The sequence below is a fragment of the Microcaecilia unicolor genome, chromosome 6 (assembly GCF_901765095.1).
Source record: "Microcaecilia unicolor chromosome 6, aMicUni1.1, whole genome shotgun sequence".
Classification (NCBI taxonomy): domain Eukaryota; kingdom Metazoa; phylum Chordata; class Amphibia; order Gymnophiona; family Siphonopidae; genus Microcaecilia; species Microcaecilia unicolor.
Window position 1 is genome coordinate 258,145,289 of NC_044036.1, and position 14,994 is coordinate 258,160,282.

The window sequence follows — 14,994 nt, forward strand, 5'->3', positions numbered from 1 at the left end:
TATACTCCTTTCTGATGATGGAAAAACAAGCAGTTCTCCTAACCCCTCTGAATTCAGACCAAAGATTGATTTAAAAATAAGACAAATTGTTTTAAACTTGATAAGCTGGCCTACCGGCAGCCAATACAAATCTCGCAGAGCAGATGATTTGCTATCAAACCAACCAAGACCATAAATCAGTCTAGCAGCAGTATCCTGCATCAGCTGCAAATAGCCCTACACCAAGCATTCTGCTAAGAGTAAGTTGATCCAAACTTTACAGTCTATGCAGAGCTATCTTTAGGCTAGGGCAAGGTATCGGGCAAATTACACGCTACAGTGTATCATAAACCCACTGATCGTAATACTCTTTTGTCATGGCATAGTCATCATCCATACAAACTGAAGTGGTCTCTTCCGGTAGGTCAGTTTTTACGTCTTCGCAGAATCTGCTATACAGATGAAGCCTTTAAAGATCAAGCTCGTATGCTCATATCAAAGTTGCAAGCAAGAGGGTACACTCAAAAGTGTATTCAACAAGCATATAAAAGAGCTTGGTACGCTCAGCGTTCATTACTGCTATTGAACAAAGAAAAAGAACAAATGGATAAAATTGTGTGTGTATTGGGTTTTTCTACCTTGGCTCCTGCGGTTGCTCATTTAATTTTTAAGCATTGGCAGGTGCTTACATTTCATCCAGTGTTTCAAGAACACCCCTGTATTGCTTACACGAGGGGTAGAAATTTAAAAGATCAATTGGTACAGGGAATTCCTATTACTCCCCTCTACTCTCTCCTCAACATAGGCAGTTGGTGACCCAACTGTTTGGGGGAGGCTAAAGGGGCGGGGTTAGGGGTGGTGCCAGGGGTGGGACTTACATCCATAATTGTCTGACAACACAGAAAAAAAAAGTAAAAGTAAAATATTCACAATTAATACCTTTTATTACATTTAGATATTAGATATGTATCATATGTCAAAGAAAAAAGTTGTTGCTCAAAGCATATATTAACCAATGTATACTATTAAAAATGTTATCAATTATTAAACACTGCTATTTCCATCCATGGGAAATTCCAAAATGAAATGGTCACATTAGTGAAGTTGTATAATTATATATTGATTTGGGAGCCCTCGGAATATACCACTTTAAGGCAACTTCATTGTTTCTTGCCTGATAGCATAGTCTCTCTTCATTGGGTCGTCCCTTAATTGACTATTTATAAATGCTGTTGCAAACACACTCCACAAAAGTGCTCAAAAATATACGTGCTCTAAATACAAAAATAATTGAAAAACTAAACTTATCTTAAATATCACAACATATCTCTCGCTGTTGGAGTCCACTTAGGCTTCCCCTAAATTGCGCCTGACGCCGCGGGTTTCACTGCTTTCATCAGGGACTCGAGTTAAAATTGCCCGCTTTAAATTCCCAACAATCTGTGCACGCAACCTCTCGTACTTCGCTCCGTTGTTCTTCATAGGCGCTATTTAATGACTGCAAGGTACTGACGCGTCGCGTCGACGTCACTGTGAAAACAAAAATCTGGCATTGATAAATGAACTCCCCTTAATGCCTGTTACAAAGACCTATAATGAGAAATATATATATGTACATCTCTCTGTATAAACAAATTTATGACACTCAATTAGTCCAACTTCACACTACTTTGTTCTGACATGAAAAATTTGAGGAGCTTAAGAAAAGTTAATGTCAAGAATATGAAATAATGACATATTATGAGTCCAGTTAAATCATGGAATTCCATTCCACAGATTCATTCAACCCATGGGGATTGATTGTATGTAACCTATGTATCCACCACTGTTCTCTTCTCGTTAACATTGTGCTACGGTCACGTCCTCCGCTCGACTCTGAAACCTGTTCTATAATGAACCATCTAAGGTCCATGAAAGTATGATGATATTGCAAACAGTGAGATACTAGAGGGGCCGATAACGTTTTTGTTTTCAACTTGCTTTTGTGTTCTATGAGTCTTACTCTCATAGTCCTCATGGTACGCCCTACATACTGTAAAGAACACGGACAATATATTATATACACCACATAAGATGAAAGACAAGTGGTGTGTTGTTCCATTTTGTATGTGCGTTGGGTATTAGCATGAATCCATTGAGTCATCGTGCTGGTTTGAGCACAAAATTGGCACTGTCCACATGGTTGATGACAACCCGATGTTATTGGTTGAAGCTCCGAAGAAAAATGTGTGTGTACCAATTGATCTTTTAAATTTCTACCCCTCGTGTAAGCAATACAGGGGTGTTCTTGAAACACTGGATGAAATGTAAGCACCTGCCAATGCTTAAAAATTAAATGAGCAACCGCAGGAGCCAAGGTAGAAAAACCCAATACACACACAATTTTATCCATTTGTTCTTTTTCTTTGTTCAATAGCAGTAATGAACGCTGAGCGTACCAAGCTCTTTTATATGCTTGTTGAATACACTTTTGAGTGTACCCTCTTGCTTGCAACTTTGATATGAGCATACGAGCTTGATCTTTAAAGGCTTCATCTGTAGAGCAGATTCTGCGAAGACGTAAAAACTGACCTACCGGAAGAGACCACTTCAGTTTGTATGGATGATGACTATGCCATGACAAAAGAGTATTACGATCAGTGGGCAAATTACACGCTACAGTGTATCATAAACCCACTGATCGTACATATATATATTTCTCATTATAGGTCTTTGTAACAGGCATTAAGGGGAGTTCATTTATCAATGCCAGATTTTTGTTTTCACAGTGACGTCGACGCGACGCGTCAGTACCTTGCAGTCATTAAATAGCGCCTATGAAGAACAACGGAGCGAAGTACGAGAGGTTGCGTGCACAGATTGTTGGGAATTTAAAGTGGGCAATTTTAACCCGAGTCCCTGATGAAAGCAGTGAAACCCGCGGCGTCGGGCGCAATTTAGGGGAAGCCTAAGTGGACTCCAACAGCGAGAGATATGTTGTGATATTTAAGATAAGTTTAGTTTTTCAATTATTTTTGTATTTAGAGCACGTATATTTTTGAGCACTTTTGTGGAGTGTGTTTGCAACAGCATTTATAAATAGTCAATTAAGGGACGACCCAATGAAGAGAGACTATGCTATCAGGCAAGAAACAATGAAGTTGCCTTAAAGTGGTATATTCCGAGGGCTCCCAAATCAATATATAATTATACAAATCATTATATATATGAAAAAATTAAAAATACAACAAAATTATTTTATAGATAAACTGTTTGCACACACATAGTTCTTATCTTTGGATTTGTGAAGAGCGTGATTATATTTACCAAAGATTCATATTTTGGAGATTGGAGTGGTTTCACATTAGTGAAGTAACATCCGGCGACTAGACTTCGCATCATAGGTGTCAATGATCTGCTCAGGGTTAATATCTCCAACAAGATCATTTTCAATGTTCAGTAAACATAAAGCTGTCAGTCTTTCCTGACCCATTGGGGATCTCAGCCAGTTTCGTACACATCTCATGGCAGAAAAGCATCTCTCACAGGTAGCTGAGCCAACAGGAACAGTAAGTGCCAGTTTCAAAAGCTTTGTAAAAATTTGGATAAAAAGGTGTTGAAGCAGCTGCTTTCAGAGTTTCAAGCACTTACTAACACTAAACCACATACACATCTATGGAACAATTCAACATCAGATCCTCCAAAATATTCTAAAACCATGTCTGATGTAATGATAAACTAAAATTAGTTTAAAGTGTTGATGTCGTTTCAGTATGGCCAACACACAATCTCTCCACTACAAAATATTATACACAAACTTGTGCAAAAATACACTCAGAACCTTACCAAACCATAACAGCACTAATTCCAAGGTCAGGACGAGCTACAACCTTATGCATGGAAAGGCAGCACTGTAATTACACCGGGCTCTAAAACACCAATACACTACCTAGTGAAAAAAACAAAACCAAAAGGGCTGCAAATACTACACGCTAGCAGAATACTGCACCTTGATCACACATAAAAAACACATTACAACAGATATGACACAAGGAACTAAAAATCAAAAGATATGAAGGCAAAATACTGAACTGAAAAGTTACCTCAAGAAGTCAAACTCGCCATGCAGCAATACTAGAGAAATTAAAACTTAAATGCAAAATATCACAGATGCAAAAGCTGGCATATTCCAATTAATAAATTCTGAATAAAATACTGTTTTCTACCTTTGTTGTCTGAGCATTTAGTTTTTCTATTCGCTTTGGTCCTAGTGTCTTCTGTTTTCTCCGAGGACAAGCAGGCTGCTTGTTCTCACGACTGGGTTGACGTCCGCGGCAGCCCCCACCAACCGGAAGAAGCTTCGCGGGACGGTCGGCACGCAGGCCACGCCCACCGCGCATGCGCGGCCGCCTTCCCGCCCGTGCGCGACCGCTCCCGCCAGTTACTTTTTTTCCGCGACTGAGAGAGTGGTGCGTTTGCCTCTCTCTCTGTTCAGCCGCCGGATTTTCGACCGCGTTTACGCGGATCGTCGCTTGGATTCCCGTTCGGTTTCCTCTGATTTTGTTTGTATTGTTTAGAAAGAAAAAAAAAAAAAAAGAAATTTTTTGCGCGTGTGGAGCACGCGCTCCCCTTTTTCCCTCGCTTTCTAGCGGGGACGCCACGTTGCGGCCTAGTGGCCGCTCGGTCGGTTGATTTTTTCGTGGTGTGATTTTAGCCACCATTGCCGACTTTGACTTCGCCGACGCGATTTTTCCGTCGATGTCCTCGAAGGTCCCGAGTGGATTTAAAAAGTGTGGTCGCTGCGGCCGGCCGATCTCGCAGACCGACACCCACGCTTGGTGCCTCCAGTGCCTCGGGCCGGAGCACAATCTCAAGTCGTGCGCTTTGTGTCTCGGTCTCCGGAAACGGACTCAGGTTGCGAGGCAAGTTCTGCGGGACCGTCTTTTTGGAACTTGCGCCGGCCCCTCGACGTTGACCTCGACGGCATCGGTATCGAAGGCCGGTTCTTCGGTACCGGTATCGATGCCCGAGACATCGGCACCGATGGCAGCGACCCCAGGAGAACAGGTCCCGTCGGCCCGCCGGTCCGCCGGTGAGAGTGGGGTTGAGAGGCCGCGTGGGCAGTCGGCCCCGGTCACTCCCTCAACTCGTGAGCCACGGGACCGAACCCTGTCGGACCCGGTACCTCGAGACCGAGGGGGATCGACCTCCTCCTCCTCCATGCCCTCCGGCGCCGGTGACGTGCACCGGAAAAAAGATAAGAAGCGCCGTCACCGGGAGCCCTCGGTGCACCCTGAAGAGGAGTCGACGCCGAAGCGTCATCGCAGAGAGGAGAGATCTCCGTCGGTGGTGGAGGTACCGACGCGTCGGGGTTCCGGCACCTCGGTGCCGTCTCCTGGCCCCCAGCAGCTTCTGGCACCGACACCCTTACCGGCCCCACCGCCTTTCCCGGCAGCGGGCCTGGACGAGTGCCTCAGAGCCATCCTTCCGGGGATCCTGGAAGGGCTGATGCGCCAGGCTGTGCCGGCGTCGGGGGTGCTTGCGCCCCCGGCGCCGATGACTGTGGCGCCGGCGAGCTCTAGCCCGGCGCCGGGGCTGTCGACACCGCCGCCGCTTGCGGTGCCGGTCTCGACCGCCACGCAGGTGGAGTCCCCGTCGACGTCGATGGAGGGAGCTCCGTCCCCGCCGGCGCGGGAGTCCACCGCTCGACGACACCGAGACCTTGGTGCCTCGACATCGAGCCGGGCCCGGTACCGGACTCAGCTACATGAGCTAATGTCCGATACCGAGGATGAGGACTCGTGGGGGGAAGAGGAGGACCCGAGATATTTCTCCTCAGAGGAGTCTACGGGCCTTCCCTCGGACCCCACGCCGTCACCGGAGAGGAAGCTCTCACCTCCTGAGAGTCTCTCCTTTGCCTCCTTTGTGCGGGATATGTCTATAAGCATTCCCTTTCCCGTGGTCTCTGTGGAAGAGCCGAGGGCCGAGATGCTCGAGGTCCTCGACTATCCATCACCACCTAGAGAGTCCTCCACGGTACCGCTGCACAATGTCCTGAAGGAGACGCTGCTTCGGAACTGGGTGCGACCACTAACTAACCCCACCATTCCCAAGAAAGCAGAGTCCCAGTACAGGATCCACTCTGACCCAGAGCTCATGCGGCCCCAGTTGCCCCATGACTCAGCGGTCGTGGATTCTGCTCTCAAGAGGGCACGGAGTTCGAGGGATACCGCCTCGGCGCCCCCGGGGCGGGAGTCTCGCACTCTGGACTCATTTGGGAGGAAGGCCTACCAATCCTCCATGCTCGTGACCCGCATCCAATCTTACCTGCTCTATATGAGCATCCACATGCGGACCAATGTGCAACAGCTGGCGGACCTGGTCGATAAGCTCCCGCCGGAGCAGTCCAGGCCTTATCAGGAGGTGGTCAGGCAGCTGAAGGCGTGCAGAAAGTTCCTGTCCAGGGGGATTTTTGACACCTGTGACGTGGCATCTCGTGCTGCGGCCCAAGGTATAGTGATGCGCAGGCTCTCATGGCTGCGTGCCTCTGACCTGGACAACCGCACCCAGCAGAGACTGGCTGACGTCCCTTGCCGGGGGGATAATATTTTTGGCGAGAAGGTCGAGCAGATGGTTGACCAACTGCATCAGCGGGAAACCGCTCTCGACAAGCTCTCCCACCGGGCGCCTTCAGCACCCGCCCCCGCGGGCGGGGCGTTTTTCCCGGGCTCGGCAGGCTGCACCCTATTCTTTTGCGAAGCGTAGGTACAACCAGCCGGCCCGAAGGCCTCGTCAGGCACAGGGACAGCCCCAGCGCGCTCGTTCCCGTCAACAGCGTGCGCCTAAGCAGCCCCCTGCGCCTCCACAGCAAAAGCCGGGGACGGGCTTTTGACTGGATCCATGGGAACGTAGCCGCCCTACAAGTGTCCGTACCGGACGACCTGCCGGTCGGAGGGAGGTTAAAATTCTTTCACCTAAGGTGGCCTCTCATAACCTCCGACCAGTGGGTTCTCCAAATAGTGCGGTACGGATACGCCCTGAATTTGGCCTCCCTGCCTCCAAATTGTCCTCCGGGAGCTCAGTCTTTCAGCTCCCATCACAAGCGGGTACTTGCAGAGGAACTCTCCGCCCTTCTCAGCGCCAATGCGGTCGAGCCCGTACCACCCGGGCAGGAAGGGCAGGGATTCTATTCCAGGTACTTCCTTGTGGAAAAGAAAACAGGGGGGATGCGTCCCATCCTAGACCTGAGAGGCCTGAACAAATTCCTGGTCAAAGAAAAGTTCAGGATGCTTTCCTTGGGCACCCTTCTGCCAATGATTCAGAAAAACGATTGGCTATGTTCCCTGGATTTAAAGGACGCATATACTCACATACCGATACTGCCAGCTCACAGACAGTATCTCAGATTCCGCCTGGGCGCACGCCACTTTCAGTATTGTGTGCTGCCATTTGGGCTCGCCTCTGCCCCACGAGTGTTTACCAAGTGCCTCGTGGTGGTAGCGGCCTACCTACGCAAGCTGGGAGTGCACGTGTTCCCATATCTCGACGATTGGCTGGTCAAGAACACCTCGGAGGCAGGAGCCCTCCGGTCCATGCAGTGCACTATTCAACTTCTGGAGCTGCTGGGGTTTGTGATAAATTACCCAAAGTCCCATCTCCAGCCAACTCAGTCTCTGGAATTCATAGGAGCGCTGCTGAATTCCCAGACGGCTCAGGCCTACCTTCCCGAAGCGAGGGCCACCAATCTCTTGGCCCTGGCTTCGCAGACCAGAGCGTCTCAGCAGATCACAGCTCGGCAGATGTTGAGACTTCTGGGTCATATGGCCTCCACAGTTCATGTGACTCCCATGGCTCGTCTTCACATGAGATCTGCTCAATGGACCCTAGCTTCCCAGTGGTTCCAAGCCACCGGGAATCTAGAGGATGTCATCCGCCTCTCCACCAGTTGCCGCACTTCACTGCTCTGGTGGACCATACGGACCAATTTGACCCTGGGACGTCCATTCCAAATTCCGCAGCCCACGAAAGTGCTGACGACGGATGCATCTCGCCTGGGGTGGGGAGCCCATGTCGATGGGCTTCACACCCAGGGTCTGTGGTCCCTCCAGGAAAAGGATCTGCAGATCAACCTCCTGGAGCTCCGAGCGATCTGGAACGCACTGAAGGCTTTCAGAGATCGGCTGTCCTGCCAAATTATCCAAATTCGGACAGACAATCAGGTTGCAATGTATTACGTCAACAAGCAGGGGGGCACCGGATCTCGCCCCCTGTGTCAGGAAGCCGTCGGTATGTGGCGTTGGGCGTGTCGGTTCGGCATGCTTCTCCAAGCCACGTACCTGGCAGGCGTAAACAACAGTCTGGCCGACAGACTGAGCAGAGTCATGCAACCGCACGAGTGGTCGCTCCATTCCAGAGTGGTACGCAAGATCTTCCGAGAGTGGGGCACCCCCTCGGTGGATCTTTTCGCCTCTCAGACCAACCACAAGCTGCCTCTGTTCTGTTCCAGACTTCAGACACACGGCAGGCTAGCGTCAGATGCCTTTCTCCTTCATTGGGGGACCGGCCTCCTGTATGCTTATCCTCCCATACCTTTGGTGGGGAAGACCTTACTGAAGCTCAAGCAAGACCGCGGCACCATGATTCTGATAGCGCCCTTTTGGCCCCGTCAGATCTGGTTCCCTCTTCTTCTGGAGTTGTCCTCCGAAGAACCGTGGAGATTGGAGTGTTTTCCGACTCTCATTTCGCAGAACGACGGAGCGTTGCTGCACCCCAACCTTCAATCCCTGGCTCTCACGGCCTGGATGTTGAGGGCGTAGACTTCGCTACGTTGGGTCTGTCTGAGGGTGTCTCCCGGGTCTTGCTTGCCTCTAGGAAGGATTCCACTAAAAAGAGTTACTTTTTCAAGTGGAGGAGGTTTGTCGTTTGGTGTGAGAGCAAGGCCCTAGAACCTCGTTCTTGCCCTGCACAGAACCTGCTTGAATACCTTCTGCACTTATCAGAGTCTGGCCTCAAGACCAACTCAGTAAGGAATCACCTTAGTGCGATTAGTGCTTACCATTATCGTGTGGAAGGTAAAGCCATCTCTGGAGAGCCTTTAGTCGTTCGATTCATGAGAGGCTTGCTTTTGTCAAAGCCCCCTATCAAGCCTCCTACTGTGTCATGGGATCTCAACGTCGTCCTCACCCAGCTGATGAAACCTCCTTTTGAGCCACTGAATACCTGCCATCTGAAGTACTTGACCTGGAAGGTCATTTTCTTGGTGGCAGTTACTTCAGCTCGTAGGGTCAGTGAGCTTCAAGCCCTAGTAGCTCATGCTCCATATACTAAATTTCATCACAACAGAGTAGTGCTCCGCACTCACCCAAAGTTCCTGCCGAAGGTGGTGTCGGAGTTCCATCTTAACCAGTCAATTGTCTTGCCAACATTCTTCCCCAGGCCGCATACCCGCCCTGCTGAACGTCAGTTGCACACATTGGACTGCAAGAGAGCATTGGCCTTCTACTTGGAGCGGACACAGCCCAACAGACAGTCCGCCCAATTGTTTATTTCTTTCGACCCTAACAGGCTAGGGGTCGCTGTCGGGAAACGCACCATCTCCAATTGGCTAGCAGATTGCATTTCCTTCACTTACGCCCAGGCTGGGCTGGCTCTTGAGGGTCATGTCACGGCTCATAGTGTCAGAGCCATGGCAGCGTCGGTGGCCCACTTGAAGTCAGCCACTATTGAAGAGATCTGCAAGGCTGCGACGTGGTCATCTGTCCACACATTCACATCTCATTACTGCCTCCAGCAGGATACCCGACGCGACAGTCGGTTCGGGCAGTCGGTGTTGCAGAATCTGTTTGGGGTGTAAATCCAACTCCACCCTCCAGGACCCGAATTTATTCTGGTCAGGCTGCACTCTCAGTTAGTTGTTCTTCGTAGGTCAATTTCTGTTGTACCCTCGCCGTTGCGAGGTTCAATTGACCTGGGTTATTGTTTTGAGTGAGCCTGAGAGCTAGGGATACCCCAGTCGTGAGAACAAGCAGCCTGCTTGTCCTCGGAGAAAGGGTATGATACATACCTGTAGCAGTTGTTCTCCGAGGACAGCAGGCTGATTGTTCTCACCTACCCTCCCTCCTCCCCTTTGGAGTTGTGTGTTTCATATTTTATTGCTTGTCATTCAACTGGCGGGAGCGGTCGCGCACGGGCGGGAAGGCGGCCGCGCATGCGCGGTGGGCGTGGCCTGCGTGCCGACCGTCCCGCGAAGCTTCTTCCGGTTGGTGGGGGCTGCCGCGGACGTCAACCCAGTCGTGAGAACAATCAGCCTGCTGTCCTCGGAGAACAACTGCTACAGGTATGTATCATACCCTTTATGCGGTGTCTTCTTTCCATTTGATGTCCACCATCCTCCTGTATCCTTATGCGTCCTGTCTACCATCTGTAGCCCTGTCCCTATCCTTCCTCCAGTTTCAGCATGTGTCCTCAAAGTGTTCCGATCCAGCCCTTAAATTCAACAGTTTCCCCTCCATCCATATCCAGCATTTCTCATCACTTCCCTCCCCTCCCCTCCATCCATCCATGTGCATCTACTTCCTCTGTCTTTCCTCTCCTGCATCCATGCCCAGATTTCCCCTCTCTTCCCTCCCCTCCATCCATGTGCATCTCCTTCCTGTTTTCCCTCCCCTCCATCCATCCATGTCCAGCTACTCTCCTCTCTCCCTTGCCCTCCCCTCCATGTCCAGCTATTTCTCTTCTCTCCCCTGTCCTCCCCTCCCACCCATGTCCAGCAATTCTCCTCTGCCCCTGTCTTCCCCTCCATGTCCAGTGATTTCTCCTCTCTCCCAGACCTCAAGGTGGGAGGGGGCCAGAGCCCAAGGTGGGGGGCACATTTTGGTACACCGCTGTCCCCCTCCGCTGCTGCCCCCCACCGCTGCCTCACCACCCTGCTGTTCTCCACCTACTCCCTCTGCTGTACATCTTGGCTGGTGGGGGTCCCCAACCTCTGCCAGCTGAAGCACCGCCACTGCAAATACCTTGGCTGGTGGGGTCCCCAACCCCCACCAGCCAAACCAGGGGCCCAGAGCAAATTTGGGGTGCCCAGGTCCCTAGGGCCCCACATAGCTATGCTACTGGGATACAGACACAGCACAAGCCAGCCATGGTAGTGAAAGGGGTCAAGTTCTAAAAGACTACATGTCCTTACAGAGAAAACCAGAGAGGTGGTTGATGTTGAAGTACAAAAATATGTCTCTCTTTTTAAATAAATCTGGCTTAAAGTAGAGCAGGGACTGCACAGAATTCCAGAGGGGAGCCAGGCTGAGGGCCTAGATACTGATCTGCTGCAAGCAACCTATCAGCGATATTGACAGAAATCACAGGAATATTATGAATTTCTGAGCAGGCAAAATACATCAGAGGGAGAGACAGCAGACCATAGATATTACCTGCCAGGCAATGATGATAAGAGGCAATTAAAAGCTCAACCACTTTCATAAACCCCATAGGAGAAAATCATTCTCAGCACTCTTCCAGACACAGAACTAGAAGTTCTAGAAGTCCCTGAAATCACACAGGACAAGCCATTCCAGCAGGTTCACTACAAGCTCTCTTGCTCTTAAATTGTATATGGATGCAGTGTCTGCAAAATCAAAGATTCTTTATTGTAAGCAAGAGGCCACTATAGAACTTGAGAAACTTAAAATAGAAGATAAGAAGGCAGCGGCTGCCACTGCATGCAGGAATACAGAATTAGCAGAAGAAGAGATGAAGGCAGCAGCTGCCACCGCAGGCACGAAGGCAGAATTAAAGGGAGAAGAGGCAAAAGCCACTGCTGAATGCAAAAAGGCAGAATTAGATTTCCTTGAAGCTGCTCCAGCAGGAGAAAGAAGCAGCTGTCCCCGAGGCCCAAGTAAAGGTTCTTGAAGAAGGTATAAGGCAGGATGGCAGGGAGAGTCAGCTCAGCCACATAATCACAGAAGATTTTGCCCAGCAAACAGCAGGCTATGTGAATGCTCATATCCTGGTTCACAAATGCATACAGTCACAGTCTGACTCAGAAGGGTCATCAGATCCTCAGAGAGCATGTTCATCCACATCAGAGTCTCGCTTACCCGAAAGAAGCAAGACTAAGATAAAGCACACCATGGAGGTGTACCGCCACCAGACTGGTCCACATTCTTGCATGCAAATGGATGCATAGCACTGGCTCTCGCTCCAGGAAAGCACACCAAGGGAAACACTTCATTTCAACCACAGACTCTGGTGCTACCTAGGAACTGGGCTCAGATAAAAGTTCAGCAGTTGCACCCAGCAAAACTCCCTGTGATTAAGCAACAGCCACCTGACTAGCCATATTTCATGCCTGATTTATGGCCAACCCCAACACACAGTCAGCCACAGGCACCTACTGCTAGCATGCTAGAAACTTGAGAGAGAGAAGATCTAGCAACATACATGGCTCGCAAAAAGATATTTAACATGGGGCTTACCCAGTTCAATGACTGCCCTGATAACTATAAAAGATGGAAATCTAACTAAAGTGGCAATGGCAATCATAAAGCCTACACAAAACCAAGAAACAAACATGATAATATAATGGCTGGGAACAGAATCAGCCGAGCATGTTCAGGGAATACCAGATGCATATTTGCACGACCCTTCCAGAGTACTGAAAGAAATGTGGGAGAGATTTGACCAGTGCCATGGCAGCCCATAATCTATCCATCAGGCACAGATGAAAAGAAGTTTCACCAAAGATCACCAATAAAGATAATAATAAGTTACAGGGATTGGGAGACCTCCTCCAGGAATTAGAAGCACTCAAAGCTGATCCAAACCTTCCTGGCCTGTACTACTTGGACACAGCTTGGGTCATAAATGCTATTATATCCAAGCTGCCACATTACATAAGAGAAAAATGGTCATCAGTAGGTGCCAAGTATAAAGAGAATCACAAAGAGAGGTTTCCTTTTACTGTCTTATTCAGGATCTGGCAAAGAGGAGAAATGATCCCAGCTTCATGTTTGATGTGCCTGAAGCAGTCAAGACAGACTACTTTCCAAGTGAAATGCCAGTCAAGAAGTATCGCAATGCCAGGAAACCTGTAGCTGTACACATGATAGATGTGTCACCCACAGCTATCCCACCAATTGATTGTCCTCCTATGACAGAGAAACTAGAAGATCCAGAAAGACAGTGTCCTATACATAAGAAACCTCATTCTCTCAAGAAATGCAGAGGGTTTAGAGAAAAACCCTTCAGAGAATGTAAAGATCTGTTGAAAAAGTACAGAATCTGCTACAAATGGTTCTCTTCATCCAAGCACATGGCTAAAGACTGTAAAGCAGCCATTAAGTGTATGGAGTACAATAGTGACCAGCATGTCAGCACCCTGACAAGAGTAAGCCTGCTTCTACAGGAACCCCAGCCTCAGAGTCAAGCCATGGCAGGGAGAAAAAGGTAGAGCAAGCATCACCACCAAATGTTACTCCAAACTGTACCCAAGTGTGCAGAGGATGCCGCAGTGGGTGGTCAATCACCAAGATATGTGGAAGTAAAGTTATAAGTAGTTCCTGGTACCTGGGTTTGCATTTCTTGGAGATAGTTTGATTAGGTCTAGCATGTAGTCAGGAGCCATGCCATATGGTATTTTGAGAATTAAGGTGCTAGTTTTAAAGAATAGTATAGCCTTAATTTGGAGCCAGTGTAGCATTGCAAGCAGTGGAGTTACTCTGTTGTATGTCGACTTTTTGAATATTAGTCTTGCTGCCATGTTTTGGACAGTCTGCAGTGATTTTAGCATGTTTTCTTTGCATCCTACAGTATATATGCTGTGTTGCAGTAGTCTAGTTCTGGTAATATCAGAGATTGTACTATGAGACAGAGTGTTTTTGGGGGGAATTTTATTTTTCTAATAATCTTGTGCCCAGTCTCTGGTTCTGTTTCCTTCCCTCTGTACACTTAACTACTTCAAGGACTTCCAGTCCATTTGTTATTTCTTTTCTTGCCTACTTTCTTCTTTACTTTCTGCCCTACATCCATCTTTAGCACTGATCTTTCCAGTTCAATTTGTTTTTCCATTTTTCTGCTTTCTTCTCAAAGCTATCTTGTTTTCCACTTCTTCCTTTCTTTTCCATCCATACACAGAATTTCTCCCTCTCTTTTTCCTTCCCTTCCATTCATGCACAGCATTTCCCCCCTTCCCTTCTATCCAAGTGCAGCATTTCCTCCCTCTTCCTTTCCTTCCATTTATGCACAGCATTCCCCCCTTCCTTCCTTTACATCTATGCAAATTTCTCCTCTCCTGTCTCTTCCCTTCCCTTCGATCCATATGCAGCATGTCCTCCTTTCTCTTCTCTTCCATTCATGTACAACATTTCCCCTTTCCCTTCCCTTCCATGTACAGCATTTCCCCCTTCCTATGTACCAACACAATTGTTTAAAAACGGCCAAATCAAAGTAGAAATAATTTTATTTTCAATTTTGTATGGAATGTCAAATTTTGCAATGTATATCTATGCTTGCTTCTGATTTTGGTATTTTATTAGCAAGATTAATCACAGTTAAAATTTTTAATCAAAATGCAGCCTTAACACAAATAAATAAGAAAAAAGTAGAGGTATTTGAATCTAAGGGCAATACCATTCCCTTCCTCTGATACATCTTTCTGCTAGCATGCATTTGGCATACCAAGAAAGAGAGAAAGGAGGTTCCCAGGGAGCCAAGAGCACTGCTGTCCACAGTGTATTATTGGATTATCACCCGATTAAAGCTGCTACTCTTGAATAATCAGCAGAATGATCTGCACTTGCCTGCTGGTAATGATTAGGAGACAAAGGAAAGAAGAGAAGTGACAGACTGAAGCAGTCAGGGGAAAAGAAGAAGTTTCTTCAAAGGCTCATGAAGAGAAAATGGAGCTATTTCGGAAACATTCACTTTTAGACCTACACAAAGAAAAGTTATATATTCAACTGTCTGCTGATCTGCATTTATACCAACTACAAGAAAATGAAATTAGCATTTATATCAAAGGATAAATTTTCCATGGCCTAATCG